Raw genomic sequence first — 20,193 nt, 5'->3', positions numbered from 1 at the left:
AGACACTCTCCTTTGACAACCCGGAATAATCACGGACGAAACGATTTTCACTCCTCGTCATATGATCGAAATTTCAATTCGGTAATAAAATTTGGACGAGTCGGTAGCGACTGGAAAATCACGTTCCCAAAAACAGAGAAAGACCCCGAACGATTTTTGGCAATACAAGAATACCAATTAAGATTGAGCGGAATGCATAAGGACTTATTTGTTCCTTATTTGGTAAATATTTTTGAAGGTCCATATAGAGATTGGTATCTGATGAACGAAAGACGTTGGTCAACTTAGAAAGATTTTGCGCAAGCTTTTTGTTTCCAATGGGGGGTAAGGAAAGACGATTATGCTCTTTTTCGAGAAGTATGCGATTTGAAATTAGAGAAAAGCGAAACATTGGCCGAATACGCTTATCGAGTACGTGTCCTTTTCAACAGAATGCAGAGTCCCCCGTCATTCTACGATCAATTAAGACACATCTTAGAAAAATTTAATCCACGGTTAGCTTGCGAGATATTAAATCTACGGTTCAATAATTACGACGAATTTCTCCATTACGTAAATGATTGGAGTTATTTCTATCGACAGTCGTTCGATAAAAAGAAAGAACCACGCGGCAGAGCTAGTAGAACCAAATTAAAAATCTACAAGGGGTTACTGACGAAGACGACACAGTACAGCCGACGGAGGACGAAGATAGTGACGAACAACCAGCCAATTTAAATGCTATTAAACAATCAAACACGACTAATAAAAAATTAAATATTTCCAAATCGCTGACGAAACAAAGACTCGAACGTAACTTAGCTCGTTTTGAGAAAGACACGAAGACATCGACATCCGCTCCCGACGGGAAAACGAAAACGTCTCAAACCAAATTTGTTCCAGATCCGACAAAAGTATTTTGTTATAATTGCGGTGTAATCGGACATTTTGCTCGATCGTGCACGGCGGAAACGCAGGTCATATGCTTTATCTGCAGAACCGTAGGCCACAAGAACAAAAATTGTCCAATGCGTTCGGGAAACGACAAAGCCCAGCAGTAACTCAGCCTCAAATTACCGCTACGACGAGCAAGGATGAGGAAATAAAATCCGTCAGGGAAAAGCAATTAAATATCGAACAAATGAAGACGTTGGATAAAAACGGTTCTCATTGCACATTCCCAAATTTAGAACAAAGTCAAGAAGTTAACGAAAGTAGCCCGTCAGTCCAATTAAATATAATAAATGAATTTTCAAGTGATACAGAAATATCGGATGACTTAATTTCGCGGAAAACAAATCGCATAAAAATCCAATAGAATTGTCAATACTGTCAACGATCGAAGAATACGACAGTGATTATGATATTAGCTCAGATATCGAGATAGAAGCAGAAAATTTAAAATCCTGGAGGCCTAAGGGCATCTCATCTTACGCGATTCAACAATTAGCGGAGCGTAAAATTTTTCGTGCCAATGGCGGCTTGACAGAACCGAGCCGAGTTACAAAAATCCCGGTAGAAATTTCATCTTCGGAGAGAAAATTCGGGGAATTTTAGACAGTGGAAATGAAAGATCATTTTTGAGCCAGACCGCATACGATCGCGTAAAAATTTATCAGATTAAAGAACTGACCCCGGATGCAACATCAAAGAAAGAAGTACGCCTCGGTAATAAATCAGTTGTCAGAACTGAAGGGGGTACGTGTTTCATAATCGACATAGGCGACGTATACGGGCCACAATGGTTTAGTGTCCTTTCAGAATTGTCTAACGCGGTAATATTGGGCATGGATTTCTGGTTGTCATTCAAGGTTAAAGTCGATCCGGACGCGGGAAATTGGAAATTAGAAGAAAGTAAATATTCGTATCCGATTAAACAACGGAACGTCACTTGGACAGAATTAACAGCCCTGACGGTAGAAGAAAACGATCGACTAAAATTGTTCCTTGACATTGAATTTTTGAAACTTGACAAGAATCAACCGGTGTAACAGATTTAATCGAACACGTTATCGAACTGACAGACCAAACACTCCACCGTCAAAAACCGTATCGTCGTAGCGAGGCAATTCGGGAATTTATAAAGAAAGAAGTAGACCGTTTGTTAGAAAAGGGTTGTATAGTATGGAGTAATAGCGATTGGACTTGTTCATCGGTAGTTGCCCCTAAGGCAAATGGAAGACTAAGATTTTGTATAGATTATCGCCCAGTAAATCATTAAACAGTTAAGCCAGCTTATCCACTCCAACATATGAGATTTATTTTATCGCAATTACATCAAGCCAAAATAATCTCTATGCTCGATATGAGCGAAGCTTTCCATCAAATACCCATGGAAAAAAAATAGTCAAAAATATACTGCATTCGTTGTCGAGGGTAAAGGGTTATTAGAATGGGTGAGAATGCCATACGGTTTAACGGGAACTCCTTCCACTTTTCAAAGCCTAATGGACAAACTAAAAAGGCGAATTAGAGAATTAATTACCGAAAGAAATTTTCCCAAATAAATGGTCCGAATAAGTGTTTGCATATTTAGACGACTGGATTATAGCGAGCGAAACTTTCGACGAACATCTCGCGATTGTGTCATTGTTATTTGAGGTCATACGCGAAGCAAAATAAAAGTCAACCGCGAGAAAAGTAGTTTCGCCTGTAAAGAAGTAAAATTTCTCGGATATATCATTGATGAATCAGGCATTAGACCGAATCCTAAAAAGATTCAGCCTATTCTAGATTTTCCGGTGCCGAAAGATAGAACTCAATTACGGCAATTTAATGGACTCGTAAACTGGTATCATCGACATTTAAAAAATATCGCATGTATACAGGGACTATTAAATAAATTAACAAGTCCTAAGGTCCCATGGCAATGGACGGAAGTCGAACAAAAATCATTCGACGAAGTTAAAGCCGCGTTAATTAATGCGCCGAGGCTATACACTCCGATACCAGGTTTGCCATTTATTTTGTATACCGATGCGAGTGATTTCGGGTTAGGCGCGGTTTTGGTACAAGATCCTGAAAGTTCGAAAGAAAATCTAATTGAAGTATTAAGTCGACCGTTAAGGGGCGCGGAAATGCATTACATGACCACCGAAAAAGAATGTTTAGCGGTAGTGTGGGCGGTAAAAACTCTAAGATGCTATTTAGAGGGAATGCCTTTCAAAGTTGTCACAGATCATCAGGCGTTACAGTGGTTATATGGGCTGAAAAATCCCGTAGATCGTCTCGTTAGATGGGCAATTTACCTCTTACAGCATAATATAACAATCGAGTGACAATGAATAGACGAGGGACAATGAATGAAGCCGCCGATGCGTTTTCGCGAATGCATGATCTTGACGTTGACCCCTGTGGTTGGGAAAATGTCATCGAGGAAAATTCCCGTAAACAGATCCACCTAATGACAATTTGCGACAGAAACTGGTACGACACGAAACGTGAAATAGTAAGCAAACAACCGGACAGATTTTCCGAATGGAAAATTGAAAACGACGAACTGTACTATTATCGCCCGGACTTTGACAAAATGTTAATTGACGATGAAAATCAGTGGAAGAAAGTTGTCAGGCCGGACGAGGTGCCGCATATTTTGAAGGAAAATCATGAGACTCCCCAAGAAGGACATTTAGGCAGGGATAATACCTATGATCGTATTCGACGTAATTATTACTGGCCAGGAATGACTCGCGATATAAAAACTTACGTAGAAGACTGCGACGTCTGTATCAAAGTAAAATACAACCAAAATCCTATGAAGGGACCCCTAAAGACCCCTAAAGTCAAGACCGTTAATGAAACCGTGGGCTCAATTATCAATCAATACTGTAGGGCCCCTGACTCGTTCGAAAAAAGGAAACAAATACATAATCGTCATACAGGACCTATATACGAAATTTGTCGAACTATTTCCCGTACGAAATCAGACGGGGAAAACAGTAATTAAAATCTTGGAAATTATATTCGACAAATGGGGAACGATTCCGGAGTCAATAATTACCGATAATAGTACAGAATACGTGAATAAAGACGTCAAAGCCCTGTTAACAGCCAAAAAAATAAATCATATCACGACACCACTAGTGCACCCTCAGGCAAACCCACTAGAGCGGGTAAACAGAACAATAAAACCGATGATCGCCGCGTTTATAAAGAATAGCCAGAACGAGTGAGACGAAAATTTGACAAAGCTACAATTAGCATATAACACCGTGCCGCATGGTGGCAGTAGAATCACCCCCTTTTACTTAAATTTCGCGCGAGAGGTTGAGGTAATCCCTAGAAAGCGTTTTGCTGGGGAAGGTCAGACGACTACCGATCCTCTAGTAAATGAATGGGTGGGGAAGATAGCAAAATTCGACGAGCTGCGACATAGCATCGAAAATCAAATAAAATCTTGCTCTGATAAAGGCTCTTGCCAAGGCTAATTCAAATAAAATAAAACAATTCGAGATTAAAGTCGGTACTGAAGTTTACTATTCGAATAAAAAATTAAGTAATAAAGCTGAGGGGTATGCTTCGAAATTAGCCCATAGATATGTCGGACCGGCGACAGTAAAAAGAATAATAGGGCCAATGATCGTCGAACTAGTAGATAAGACCGATAAAATTGTCGAAAAGTATTACGTAACGGATTTAAAAATCCCACGTCGAAGTCTACGTAAACAATAACATTGTTCACACAGCTAATCGACAATGGCTGGGACGTTTGACAAAACTTCGTCAAAAACCTCTGACGAGGTCGCCAGTGGTAAGATGCTTTTCATGGACGACGACGACGACAATTACGAAAACAATTACGTAACAATTACGTAACAATTACGTAACAATTACGTAACAATTACGTAAACAATTACGAAAAATCATGAAGAAAAAGATGAAACTCGAAGATTAGTGGGAGTTCTTGCAAGCAAAGATCAAAGCGCGTGAAATCCTCGTCAACCGCATGCAATCCACCAAGGTTGATCGTGGCACGCAGACGTTCGTCTCACGTGGGAAAGCAATACGTAATCGGATGCGCACGAGACATAAGCCTCTGTTGTCCGGAATGCCCGGACTGTAACATACGTCATGTTGGACTCGTCGATTGGCTACGACTTAACTATGCAACTTGGCCAACATCTTGGATGCCCGAGGACCATAAATACCTTGTCAACAAGGGTAAAGAAACCCTCAAACGAAAGGTCAAGACCAAATTCAGCGACCCGTCGGATTACCCTAACCGGGTTCGCAACTATCTCATACGCGAAAATGCACTCATGGCGGCTGACGAGCTTATGACGCCATACGCGGAACCCATAAAAAAAATTTTTTTTTAAATTTATGTCCACTTCGTATATACTCATCATTAAACTGTGTGTAATTGCGTAACCATATGTTATTTGTTATTACCCATCCTTTCATAGACGTGCAAAATCAATGAAATTTTAAGTCAATTTCCTTCTCTTTTGTATCAGTAGCTTGAATTTACAGTGCTCGGGGGGGAGACTATGAGTTTACGACGCGTTTTCAGATGCACAGGCCCCTGCGGCTTTGACATTCATATCTCACTTATGACGTCAAGGTTCGAAGGGGAAGGATGTGACAGGAAAATGAAAACCTTCCTCGACGTTAATGCTCGATGGCACTCCTCGAGCGCTAATTGCGAAAATTGTGTATTTGTCTTGTCCGTCAATTATTTGGTAAATTATTAATTTAATTAAAATTATAGAGAAGCGACTACGGCTGAGATATACTGGGTGTTAAAAAAGTCTGGACACGGTCGAATATCTCAATAAGGAAGAGTTTTACTAGAAAGTGTTTCAGACAAAAGTTGTATGGCTTCGAGGGGGACATAATATGGTACAATTGGTTTGACCTTGAAGAGTTATTTGAAGGTCACCTTCAATTTTTTAAATGGGACACCATATATGCTTTTGCATATTCTTGTAGCTCATCTCGAGAGCTTTCCAAAACACTATAATTAAGTTAGTTTTCATTAAATACTTTCCGAGTTATGAGGCTTGAAATCATTTCTTAATTTTACATAAACCGTAAAATATCTTGTAAAATATTCATTTTTCGATTATCTTACCTTAATACTTTTATGTACAAAATAATAAGAGGAATCAATTGGTGTAAAGAAAACACAGTTTTTTTAAGAAAAAATATGTAATTGTTAATTGCAAATTACATATTTTTCCTTCGAAACAACTATGTGTTTTCTATACACCAATTGATTTCTCTCATTATTTTGTACATAAAAGTATTAAAGTAAGATAATCGAAAAATGAATATTTTACTAGATATTTTATTGTTTATGTAAAATTAAGAAATGATTTCAAGCCTCATAACTCGGAAAGTACTTAATGAAAACTAACTCAATTATAGTGTATTGGAAAGCTCTCGAGATGAGCTACAAGAATATGCAAAAGTATATAGGGTGTCCCATTTAAAAAGTTGGAGGTGACCTTCACGTAACCTTCAGGTGACTCTTTAAGGTCAAACTAATGACACCATCTTATGTCCCCTTCGAAGCCATACAACTTTTGTCTGAAACACTTTCTAGTAAAACTCTTCCTTATCGAGATATTCGACCGTGTCCAGACTTTTTTAACACCCAGTATATCGATCCGCCGACAGAGAGAAGAGCCAGAGCCCCGGAAAGAGACACGCGACGGCTGACGCGCACGCGTCAGAATATTGATTTCGTCAGCTAAAATCCCCACTTGGTGGGGGAAGAGATCGCCTAGCGCGACGATCAAGGGACCACTTCTTGACTCGAGGCCCTAGCAATTAGACTGAATTTGTAAAAGAAGTTAGCCCTCGCGGAGTCCTGTCGCCTCGTAAGAAAAAGAAATTGTCAATTATAGCGTAAAAGATTATTACCGTATTTGTCAAATTTCATATTATATAAAGTGAATTGTGATACGAAAGTCGAAGATCGGGGTCAGCCTGAGCGTACAACGACAAAGAGTAATTTGTATTCGTCGCATTAAACGTAAGTCGAATTATATGAATTCATATTTTCTTACTTGAGCACTGCTCCATTTATTTTGCACGCCTTTCCTCGGGTCCCCAACTGTACCCACCTTGCGATTTGTCTCATGCAGTTGTTCCCATTAATTGCGATAAAATCCGGAGAGTCCCTAGTCTTTTTAAAGTTAGCTGGCGCCCAATTAAATTACTTAATAAGAATAAATTTGAATAATAATCGTACTTAGAGCCCTACCAGCCTACGGACCCAGGCCGCGGTAGGTGAAGCCACTTAAAAAAGTGACTGTCTCAATTATATATTATATTATACTATATTATATTTTATGCTTACTATTAAATCCATCTGACTTCAATGTAGTCAATTGCTGCGAGGCTGTTTTTTGCGAAGCTGCGATAGTAGATTCATTACTTGTTGAAGCTTCATCAATGTCTTGTAAAGGAATTATTTTTTCCAAAGAAGAATTTCGCGGACGTTTCCCTATAACAATGAAAATTTTGCTAAGTACCTAACATATATTAACATATATTATAACATAATAGATATTATATTTGAATATTAAAGTGTATTTGTGTTATTATATTATATTTTACATATATTATTGTAACGATGCACCCCCGAATGCATCGTTTCCCGGCGAACACCGGCCGGAAGCTGCCGCCCGACGAACATCAGTCGGGCAATGGCAGAGGCGCAGTGCGCCCATTTTTTAACGTTTAGAGAACAACCGGGCAGGGACTCTCAACTATTGAGAGACTACCGTAGGGAGCCGTTACTGGCGGCTGAGAACCCGCGTTCGGCACCCCGAACTCCCCCGGGCGGACCCGAACCGCTCCGATTTTTACCGCCGCTCGGTGGGGGTAATTACCGAATACGCCGGCGCGGGTAATTAGCCGAGTATAAAACGGGCTCTCGACGGCACAACCGGACAGATCCTTGCGATCCTCTCAAGCGCCAAGCTAGTCAGAAGGCAAGCAAAGCAGCTCAGAGAAATCCTTGCGAGAATAACAAGGCCAGAAGGTAGTGAGAACGCTGCCTCCGCCGATCGATATCGGCGCCTGTGAAATCGCCTCCGAACCAAGATCCTTATCAGGCATCGCGCCTTCACGAGGTGGAACGAGAGCCGCCTCCGACGCTCGCTAGCGTCGCGACGCCTTCCAAAAACCCGCAATCCATCCGGGAATTATTAAGAGACGATCCGACTATCAAATAAGATTAAAGCCGACCGAATTAAAGCCGAACAGCTGAGCGCTACGAACCGTGCATAAAAACCGCGACAAAAACACGCCCGACGAGTCGCAAGAAAGCGATAACGCGCCGATACCGGGAAACGGGCGAGTGCATCGCGCCCGGAAATAATTGATACATTTATACACACACACACTCGACACACCTGTACATATACCTTTATACACGCGCCTACACATTCATACACATACAACGCATCTGTACATATACATTTATACACGCACCTATACACGCGCATACACAACACATTTGTACCTTCACACAGGAAACAATAAATACTTATTGCACACACATTTCCGCGTTACCGAATTATTGATTCCGCCACCTGGATCCGACGGCTATCCATATAATAGCGTTTCCGCGGTACACGAAAAACCGCTCGTTACATTGGCGCCCGAACAGGGACCGTTTAAATAGAAAACCGTGCAGGTGTGTATGTGCGTAGGGAGGCGCGTGAGAATGAAGGGGTGGATTTACGCCCTGCCGAAGGCCCAGCTGGCGGCTATGCTACGGTCATACGACCTCGATGACTCCGGACTGCTGGACGAGCTCCGTCGCCGAATGAGTACGTTTGTCGATGATAATCCGGACGAGTTCGAACCACCGATGGGGGAGGCAAGCGCGGGGCCGGCTCCGTGCATTACGGTGATCACTCCCAACCAACATGAGCATGCAGTGGAAGCTCCGGCCACGGACGCGAAGATAATCAATCAGATCCGGAAGTGGGGTTGCCATTTCGATGGTCGAGACCCTGCCGCGTTCCTAGAGCGACTCCGCGAACTCAGGGACGGATATGGGATCTCGGGGCCCCAGATGCTAAAGGGGTTGCCCGAGGTGTTAAAGGGTGATACGCTGTTGTGGTACCGGAACCAGTGTTCCGATTAGGGATTCCGTGCGCGCGCATGTGCGGTTCTGCGCATGAGCAATCGTGACGTCACAGTTGACTACAGTAACGTAATAAGCAATATAAGCATATGTGTAATAACGTGTACAGTTTTGGCGGGACGCTATCGCCATGACAGGAGGAGGACAAGAAAGATCAATAGGAGGATCGATAAGAAGATAAATAGGATCATATAAGGTAAGTATTTATTATTATAAATTGTAAGATGGACGGTTTTATACGAAAAGGAGCTAAAAAATCGAGAGTTAGACATTTCCAATCATCATGGTTAGATGAAAATATTTTTAAAGGATGGTTAGCTCGCCATCCTACGGAAGATTTAGCTTTATGTCTTGCATGCAATAAAACCATCACATGTTTTAAAGCAAATTTAATTCGTCATTCACAATCGGTCTCACATTTAGAACAATTAAATATAAATAAAGAAAATTTAAATGTCAATGTTTTAGACAGTAATAATAGAGTCGTTTTGTCACATACGGAAAAAGTGAAACGCGCAGAGATAAAATTAGCAGCATATTTTGCTGAACATAATATTTCTTTTTATTCCGCGGATCATTTAATTCCACTGTTGAAAGATATCTGTGCAGAGCCTGAAGTTGTGTCAGATCTTTCACTAGCTCGAGATAAATGTACAAACATTGTTACCAAAGTAATTGCAAAGCGCGAAGTGCAAGAACTTATTAAATATATTCAAAATTCAAAATTTTCCATTTTAATAGAAAGTACCGATATTTCCGAAACTAAAGTTATGTGTGTTCTTGTACAATATGTTTCACCTTTAACAAAAAGAGTAACAACGCAATTATTAGATCTATTAGCATTAGATGCAACAGATTGTTCCGCGAACAAAATTTTTGAAATTTTTAAAGTATGCTTGATAAAAATAAAATTCCTTTACAAAATATTGTTGGAATGGCAAGTGATAATGCCTCTGTAATGATTGGATGCAACAATTCTTTTATGTCGCGTTTAAAATTAGAAATTCCGAGTCTTGTTGTATTAAATTGTATTTGCCATTCATCCGCGCTTATAGCAAGTAGAGCTTGTGAAAAACTTCCCGAATCTTGTGAAAATTTGCTTCGAGGAATTGCTAATTATATCTCAGGTAGTGCAAAGAGATGCGCAATTTTAGGTGAATTTCAGGATTATTTCAACGTGGAAAGAAATAAAATTTTAAAATTGTCGAATACTCGGTGGTTAGTATTACATAAATGTATTGTTAGATTATTAAATAATTGGGATGTTTTAAAAAATTATTTTGTTTTGGCTGTGGTAGAAGATAAATTAAAATCTGCGGAAATAATTTTAAGTCAATTGAATGACCATTTTATTAAAGCGTATTTATTATTTTTAAAATATTCGTTAAATTTTTTAAATAACTTTAATGCTCTTTTTCAATCGCGTAAAGTGTTGATCCATACTTTGTTCGAAAACAGCCATCGATTAATTCGCGAAATAGCGTCAAATGTTGTTATCCCAAAAGTTTTAGAAAATATTGTTGATTTTAATGTAGAAGATGAAAATAATTTTCGAAATATTAATGATATTAATGTTGGACCCGAATGTGAAAGTTTTTTACAAACATTACCTTCAGAATGCGCGCAAGAAATTAAATTAACTTGTTTACAGTTTTATATAACTGCCATTCGCGAAATGTTAAAACGTTTGCCATACAATGATATTGTTTTTCAACAATTAATGTTTTTACAGCCGAAAATTGCGCTTTACGATGAAAGTAGAATCCAATTTAAAGACTTAACTTTAATAGCAACGCGTATAGGGCACATTGATGTGACACAATTAGCTTTCGAGTGGACAATTTTACCATCCGTTTTTAATAATGAAGAAAAAAAAGAATTAGAGTCTTTTGAAATAGATTTAATGTGGAAAAAAATATTAGAATTTAAAAATTTTAACGACGAGAAAATGTTTCCAAATTTAGAGTTATTAGTCGAAACAGTCCTTTCTTTTCCACACTCAAATGCAGAAGCCGAACGAATTTTTTCTATTGTTAATGATGTTAAAAATAAAAAAAGACATCGATTATCAAACAAGACTGTTTCCGCGATATGTACAATAAGATCAAGTTTTCAAGCTAAAGGCATTAATTGTACTAATTTTGATGTAGATTCCGAACATTTAAAACTACACAATCCGCAAAATTTATATGCAAAACCAGGCAATTCATGTGATGGTTCTTAATATACCTTTATTTTTATATTATGTTTTTTATATAATTTTTTTCATATAATTAATTTTATACATCTAACCATAATGACTCTCATGCTGTTATGTTTTCAGATTTTATTTTATTTTGTTGTATTAGACTTACGTTAGATATTAGATTCAGATTTTATTTTATTTTTTATTATTAACAATATGATAACATGTTTATTTTAACTGTAATATTTTAACTGTGATATTATTTGTGTTTTAGTACCTGCTATTTGTGCAATTTTTTTTTATTAGACTTACGTTAGATATTAGATTCAGGTTTTATTTTATTTTTTATTATTAGCAATATGATGAAATGTTTATTTTAACTGTGATATTATATTTGTGTTTCAGTACCTAATGTTTGTGCAATTTTTAGTTTTAATTTCAGATTTTAATTTTATATTTATATTTTATTATTGTCAGTATTATTTATTAATTAAGAAATTTTGTTGTTGTTATATGAATACTGGTAAGGTTTTTGGCAGTTTTCCTTACCCTTGCAACAAATGTTGGTATTCTTTGAGATGTCTGCCAAATAAAATATTTTTGTTTTATTTTGTAAATAGTGTTTTATTTAAAGAATATATAACCTTTTCCTCTTTCCTTTTATCCTTTATAATAATTAATATGTATAAAATAATTAAATTATATATATATATATATATATATATATATATATATATATATATATAACGTCTTTATACACACATACATATTTTTATCTATAATTTTTTCAAACGTTTTTATATAGCTGGGTAACGGTGCCCTTTTTTATTAGTATAAGGTACTTCACTGACAGCGTATTGCCGCACATGCGCGTAGAGGGACTCCCTAATCGGAACACTGACCGGAACCACCACGAGGATTGGCGGACGTGGAACGACTTTGAGCGCGCATTTCATTTGCAATTTTTTCCACGGCGATACGCGGCCTCGTTGCGCCGAGAAATCATGGGTCGCCATCAGACGAGCGGCGAGGAATTTACACGCTACTCCACGGTGATGATGACACTGATGCGGCGGGCCGGAGGGTTTTCGCGCGAAGAGCAGCTCGAATTAATATACGAGAATATGCATCCCGATTACAAGACGTATGTTCGCGTGGACGATATCCGGAGTATCGCCGAGTTGCAGGCTCGGGCAAAAGAATTTGAAGACATAGAGCGGGAGAAACGAGAGATGAAGAAGCGCGAGAAACCGACCCCGACCGTCGCCGCCGCGTATAACAAGCGCGAATGCTGCTGGCGCTGCAAGCAGCGGGGGCACACGCGGGCCCAGTGCCGGCGCCCGGCTTTAAAGTTCTGCTCCCAGTGCGGCAAGGACGGCGTGTTGACCTCCGAATGTCATCCGCGTCCGGGAAACGAATCAGGGGCGGGGGACCTTACGGTCGCGACCCCTGCCCAAAATTCCGCGTAAGGTTTCTTCCCCGACCGCATATATACGTGACCATCAAGGGACGGCGGTTCGACGCCCTGATCGACTCCGGGTCGGAAGTCTCCCTCATAAACCGCCACACCGTGGACGTACTCCGACGGGAAGGAGTAACCGAACAAACAGGGGAAGGGGGACAAATCCTGCTGATGGACGGGACGCCCCCGGGACCGTGGTCATTCCCCTTTGCGTACAAGGCAAGAAGGTCACGCACACCTTCACGATTCTGCCCGAGATGGAGAGTGATCTCCTCCTCGGGATCGACGTTCAGACCAAATTAAGGCTGAGGATTCCGACACCGCCCCTGTCCATTATCGGGGAGGGAGGTCAATGCTGGGCCGCCAAGGGGCTGGCCAGCCAGACACCGGAGGAGCACCGAGCGCTCCAGAAATTTTTAGAGGGGGAACTCCGGAAGTTCGGAGAGATCGGCGGACCCACCGGGAGAATCCAGCATAGAATCCGCTTGAAAGACGCGACACCCATCAAGCAGTGGTACCGGCCATGCAGGCCATAATCGACCGCGAAGTGGAAGAAATGCTGGAGCAAGGTGTTATTGAACCCTCCGATAGTCCGTGGAGTTCACCGATAGTGGTGGTCCGGAAGAAAGACGGCAAATCCCGTTTTTGTATCGACTTCCGCCGCGTAAACGAGGTGACCCACCGCGACGCGTACCCGCTACCCCAGGTGACCGCCACCTTAGATAAGTTAAGGGGGGCCCGCTATCTGTCGACTCTCGACCTTAAGAACGGGTATTGGCAGGTACCACTTACGCCGGAGAGCCGATCAATTACCGCCTTTACGGTGCCCGGAAAAGGGCTTTTCCACTTCCGGGTCATGCCGTTCATGCACTCGGCGCCCGCCACTTTTCAACGGCTATTAGATACCGTCCTCGGACCTGACCTCGAACCGCACGTCTTCGTGTACTTGGACGACATAATCGTCGTTAGCCACACGTTCTCGGAACATCTCGAGCTGCTCGCCGAAACCTTTCGTCGACTCCGGGAAGCGCGTCTTCGACTGAACCCGGAAAAGTGTAAATTCTGCGTCGAACAATTAAAATATCTGGGGCACGTAGTGGGACGAGACGGGATCAGGACGGACCCGGAGAAAGTTAGTGCCGTGGCCGGTTGGCCAGAGCCAACAACGATAAAACAAATCCGCCAATTTCTCGGGATGGCGTCATGGTACCGATGGTTTATCGAGAACTTCTCAACCATAGCCGCTCCGCTGACACAACTAACGCGTAAAAACGCCCGATGGAAATGGGGGGACGAGGAGGCAAACGCGTTCCGCGCTCTCAAGGAGCGATTAATTTCCGCGCCCGTTCTCGCTTGCCCGGATTTCACGCGACGTTTTTGTTTGCAAACGGATGCCAGCAGTACCGGACTCGGGGCCGTATTAACGCAGCGCTACGAAGAAGGCGACCGAGTTATTGCCTACGCGAGTCGCACATTCAACGCGGCCGAGAGAAACTATAGCGCAACGGAACTTGAGTGTCTCGCCGTCGTATGGGGCATCCGCCGGATGCGCAACTATCTGGAAGGATACGACTTCACGGTCGTAACAGACCACCAGGCCCTGAAGTGGCTGCGAAAAATCGACTCGCCCACGGGACGTCTCGGGCGATGGGCATTGGAACTGCAGCAATATAACATGGAGATCCAATACCGCCGCGGGACTCTGAATCGCGTCGCGGACGCACTATCGCGCCAACCCGAGAGCTGTGCCGCCCGCACTACACGCTGTCGCTGGTATCAGCGTATCCTCCAGGAGGTAAAAGACGATCCCGTCGCAAGACCGGAATACAGAATCGAGCAAGGGAGGCTCTACAAACATGTGCTGCACAGCCTCGATTTCAAGGAGACACCGGAGGCGCAGCAGTGGAAGGTCTGCGTTCCACAACCGCTCCGGAAAAGGGTGCTCGAGAAGGCCCATGATGCTCCGACCGCCGGGCACTTGGGAATCGCCAAAACCATAGCCAGAATGGCCGAACATTACTACTGGCCGGGAATGTTCCGCGAGGCGGCAAATTATGTCAAGGCTTGCCAAAATTGCCAGAAACACAAGGCGAACCAACACCGACCAGCGGGGAAAATGCATGCGACCAACATCACGCGACCATGGGAACAAGTAACAGTCGACCTGGTAGGACCATTACCACGGTCTCGCAGAGGGCATACGTGGCTATTGTCCATGCAGGACAGATTTTCGAAGTGGGCCGAGTTCATGCCTCTTCGTCGTGCCATCGCCGATGCCGTAACACAGGCGATCACCAACCACGTCATCCTGAAACACGGCCGTCCAGGATCGATTCTCACGGATAATGGCACGCAACTCCGCTCAAAACAACTGGAGGAACGCTTGGCGGAGAGCGGGAGCAAGCACGTAACCACCCCGGCGTACGCACCGCATTGCAACCCGGTGGAACGTACGAATCGCACGATCAAGACGATGATCAGCCAATACGTAGACAAGGGCCACCGCACTTGGGACGAGCACCTGCCGGAGTTGCAATTCGCGTACAATACGGCCGTACATGACGCAACCGGATACACGCCAGCCTACTTAAATCATGGAAGAGAGCTCACCGCGCCGGCCGAAACCGAGGAGCGGAACACGACGCCAGAAACACCAGACGCGATGCACCAGAAGTTGCAAGAAGCATACGAGCTCGTGCGCATCAACCTGGCCCAGGCGTTTCAATGCCAGCGAAAATATTATGATTTAAGACGCCGGCCATGGAAACCGCTACCAGGAGAATGGGTGCTAAAAAAGGAGCATCCACTATCAAAGAAAGCGGACTCCTTCAACGCAAAACTCGCGCCAAAATTCAGCGGGCCGTACGAAGTCAGACGGTTAATATCGCCCGTGATCGCGGACCTGAGGAGCAAGAGGGGGAGGTGGATACGTCACGTACATGTTCAAGATCTAAAAGCAATCGAGCAGAATCAAAACATCAATAATCCGGGAGAAGACGACCTCATCCCCACCGACAGCGATGACGATGTCGAATGATCCACGAACAAAGAGTGACAAGCCTGAGCACAGTGACAAAGCCGCAACATGTCGAGCGAAACGGACGACATTTTAGCCGCGATAGACCGATATTTGGCCGAGGAGGCCGACACGGGGACCGTACCAGCGGAACCACCGGGGCCACCAGCGGAGAAGCCCCGGCCGCCACGGGTCGGGACCGTGATCAAGCGGTTCGACCGAAAGAATGCCAGGAAGGCCGCTATCCTGGCGACACCGCCTCCGCCGCCGCCGAGACCATCAACCGAGGCCCTACGAGCACCGACCGCCGCCACCGGCCCGAGAGAATCGGCCGGCAGCAACACCAGCAGAACCAGAGCCAGAGCTGCTGATGTCGATGGGCCCGATTCCCGCACCGCCGATTCGCGTCCAGGTCGAACCGGGCCTGGTGTTCGAGGTCCCGCACTTCGCGGTCCACGTATCGCGTCGATACCGCCCACACACCGCAGACGGGCAGTGGATCCTGCGGTTTAGCCGCGACGGCAAACTGCGCTACCACCGGCGCATTAGATAGGCCCGAAGATCCGGCTACGCCTCAAATTCAGGCGTTATTTAGCGGGGGGGTGAAGTAACGATGCACCCCCGAATGCATCGTTTCCCGGCGAACACCGGCCGGAAGCTGCCGCCCGACGAACATCAGTCGGGCAATGGCAGAGGCGCAGTGCGCCCATTTTTTAACGTTTAGAGAACAACCGGGCAGGGACTCTCAACTATTGAGAGACTACCGTCGGGAGCCGTTACCGGCGGCTGAGAACCCGCGTTCGGCACCCCGAACTCCCCCGGGCGGACCCGGACCGCTCCGATTTTTACCGCCGCTCGGTGGGGGTAATTACCGAATACGCCGGCGCGGGTAATTAGCCGAGTATAAAACGGGCTCTCGACGGCACAACCGGACAGATCCTTGCGATCCTCTCAAGCGCCAAGCTAGTCAGAAGGTAAGCAAAGCAGCTCAGAGAAATCCTTGCGAGAATAACAAGGCCAGAAGGTAGTGAGAACGCTGCCTCCGCCGATCGATATCGGCGCCTGTGAAATCGCCTCCGAACCAAGATCCTTATCAGGCATCGCGCCTTCACGAGGTGGAACGAGAGCCGCCTCCGACGCTCGCTAGCGTCGCGACGCCTTCCAAAAACCCGCAATCCATCCGGGAATTATTAAGAGACGATCCGACTATCAAATAAGATTAAAGCCGACCGAATTAAAGCCGAACAGCTGAGCGCTACGAACCGTGCATAAAAACCGCGACAAAAACACGCCCGACGAGTCGCAAGAAAGCGATAACGCGCCGATACCGGGAAACGGGCGAGTGCATCGCGCCCGGAAATAATTGATACATTTATACACACACACACTCGACACATCTGTACATATACCTTTATACACGCGCCTACACATTCATACACATACAACGCATCTGTACATATACATTTATACACGCACCTATACACGCGCATACACAACACATTTGTACCTTCACACAGGAAACAATAAATACTTATTGCACACACATTTCCGCGTTACCGAATTATTGATTCCGCCACCTGGATCCGACGGCTATCCATATAATAGCGTTTCCGCGGTACACGAAAAACCGCTCGTTACATTATATTATACTATATTTTATGCTTACTATTAAATCCATCTGACTTCCATGCTGCTAATTGTTTCGAGGCTGTTTCTTGAGGTGATGGAATAAATTCAATTAATGGATTATTAGTTGAAGACTCATCTAGGTACTCATCGGTAGCAATATCACAATAAGGTTGTGAAAAATTTTCCTCATGCAAAACATTTGATAAAATCAAATCATCCGTCACATTTACATTTTGTTTAGTTGTTATTATTGCCTAAATAGGAAAAATCTAGTTTAATAAATAATAAATAATATTTGAACTATATTTGATCAAATTTTTTAAAAATATATTTACATTTTTTTTTATGACTAACAATATTATCATGAGCAACGATTTCTTCCTTTGTCGTATTATCTGTTAATCCTAATACCAATGATGAATCTATAGTATCCTGCAAAAATTAATTAAAAACATGTATAAAAGCGTTTCACATATTTTGTAATAATTTTTATGAAAAAATAAACTTCAGGTCGCTTTTCAACGCCTACTTCTATTACAGGTAAACCCACAGAAGATTCGCCACTAATTATAGAGAGTATTCTTAAATCTGAATCTTTTAGTTAATAGGTTTACCAATATTGCCAGTAAGTCTTTGTTGTGCTTTACTTTTGGCTGCTCGGGCTCTGGCTTGGTTTCTTTGATCACACCAAAGCTGCAATATGCAATATTAATAATGAGGAAATATTTTAAACAAACGAAGAATATAAAAATTTAATAATATTAACAGAAAAATACATGTAAAATATATTTTTGTAAAATATACCTTTTTCCAACCATCTATAGGTTTTGATGGTCCATCTAAACAGTTTAATTTTTCTGTCAATTTTTGCCATTGTGCATCGTGGACTGCCTTTTCTCTTACTCCCAATAATTTGCCTGTGGCAAAAGCACTATGATTTTCCATATATACAAGGAGGCATTCTATTTGTGCACTAGTAGCTTTAGGAGCTCTTGATTTTTTTGAGAGTTTTCCATATTGTCCTAAAAGAAAAATACATATATGTCAAATATCTATTTAAATTTATCTGTTTTATTTTTATTATTTCAACTTTACTTTTATATCTGTTAATGAGAGCTATTTTTTCTCTTCTAAAATTTAAGTTATAATAATTGATTTCGCTTTTGTCAATATATTCGACATATTAAGATATTAATGCAGTTGTAATAATGTAATAATTAAAACATTTTCATAATTTATAAAAGTAAGTCATGCAAATATGCATAATCTAAAATCAATATAACATATTATTTATGTATTGTAAATAAATTTATTATAATTTAAATATTATAATTTCTTAAACTTAATTAAAGTAATTTAATATCAAAAATTTTTGAAATTATAAATATATAATATACAGGGTGACCCATTTTAACTTAGGCAGCCAAATAACTCGAAAAATAAGCAAGATAGAGAAAAATGTTTTAGACAAAAGTTGTATGGTTTCGAGGGGGCCATAAGATGGTATCATTGGTTTGACCTTGAAGAGTCATTTGAAGGTCACGTGAAGGTCACTTCAATTTTTTTAAATGGAACATCCTATATATTTTTGTACATTCTTGTAGCTCATCTCGAGAGCTTTCCAAAACACTATAATTAAGTACATTTTCGTTAAGTACTTTTTGAGTTATGAGGCTTGAATTAATTTCTTAATTTTACATAAACCGTAAAATATCTTGTAAAATATTCATTTTTCGATTACCTTACCTTAATAGTTTTATGTATAAAATAATGAGAGGAATCAATTGGTGTAAAGAAAACACATAGTTGTTTCGAAGAAAAAATATGTAATTTGCAATTAACTATTCCATATTTTTTCTTAAAAACAACTATGTGTTTTCTTTACACCAATTGATTCCTCTCATTATTTTGTACGTAAAAGTATTAAGGTAAGATAATCGAAAAATGAATATTTTACAAGATATTTTACGGTTTATGTAAAATTAAGAAATTATTTCAAGCATCATAACTCAAAAAGTACTTAACGGAAAGGTACTTAATTATAGTGTTTTGGAAAGCTCTCGAAATAAGCTACAAGAATGTACAAAAATATATAGGGTATTCCATTTAAAAAAATTGAAGTGACCTTCACGTGACCTTCAAATGACTCTTCAAGGTCAAACCAATGATACCATCTTATGGCCCCCTCGAAACCATACAACTTTTGTCTAAAACATTTTTCTCTATCTTGCTTATTTTTCGAGTTATTTGGCTGCCTAAGTTAAAATGGGTCACCCTGTATAAATACTTACTTTGCATATTTCTAAAATACAGTTGATATAAAGTAAATACACAATAATGTTCTTGCAGCGAAAAACAATTGCCGCGCTCATATTTAAAATCTTTACTTTTATTCGTCCGTAGCATATTACGTCATTATTTCTCTCTAGTTCCTTCATTCTTTGCGTTATATTTCCGAAGATATCCGAAGATGAGACAACTCATTACCCAAAACGCAAACATAGATTACAGCAGAGAGAAACCTGAGAGAGGCCATCCCGCTTCAGCGGCCGCAAGTCCTGATGCGCCCCCTGAGAAAGTGGACATAAACTACGTCGTTATGCTCGGTAACAGACGTAGTATATGGTTCATGTCCATGATATGATTCGTATCCAAACTACTCAGATGTACTACTATCCAAACCGAAAATTAGACTCAAATGAAATGAGTTAGACAAGGACCAATAATCAATCGTTCTGACTTTGTCTCACTACAACGATAAATAGCTACGCAAAGCGCGATAGACACGAGTTAGCGACGATTTTATTACAAAATAA

At 41.7% G+C, this 20,193-nt stretch overlaps 1 pseudogene; it reads left to right on the top strand.

Annotated features, from left to right (window-relative positions):
• Nucleotides 1-9,097: 9,097 nt before the first annotated feature.
• LOC145963222 (zinc finger protein 862-like) lies at nt 9,098-12,739 on the top strand (annotated as a pseudogene).
• Nucleotides 12,740-20,193: the final 7,454 nt, after the last annotated feature.

Source organism: Camponotus vicinus, unplaced genomic scaffold (assembly GCF_025532165.1).
Source record: "Camponotus vicinus isolate PSW18456_S1 unplaced genomic scaffold, iyCamVici1.0 SCAF_12, whole genome shotgun sequence".
In the NCBI taxonomy this organism is placed as follows: domain Eukaryota; kingdom Metazoa; phylum Arthropoda; class Insecta; order Hymenoptera; family Formicidae; genus Camponotus; species Camponotus vicinus.
The sequence above is the reverse complement of the archived record's forward strand: the minus strand, read 5'-3'. Positions and strand labels throughout refer to the sequence as shown.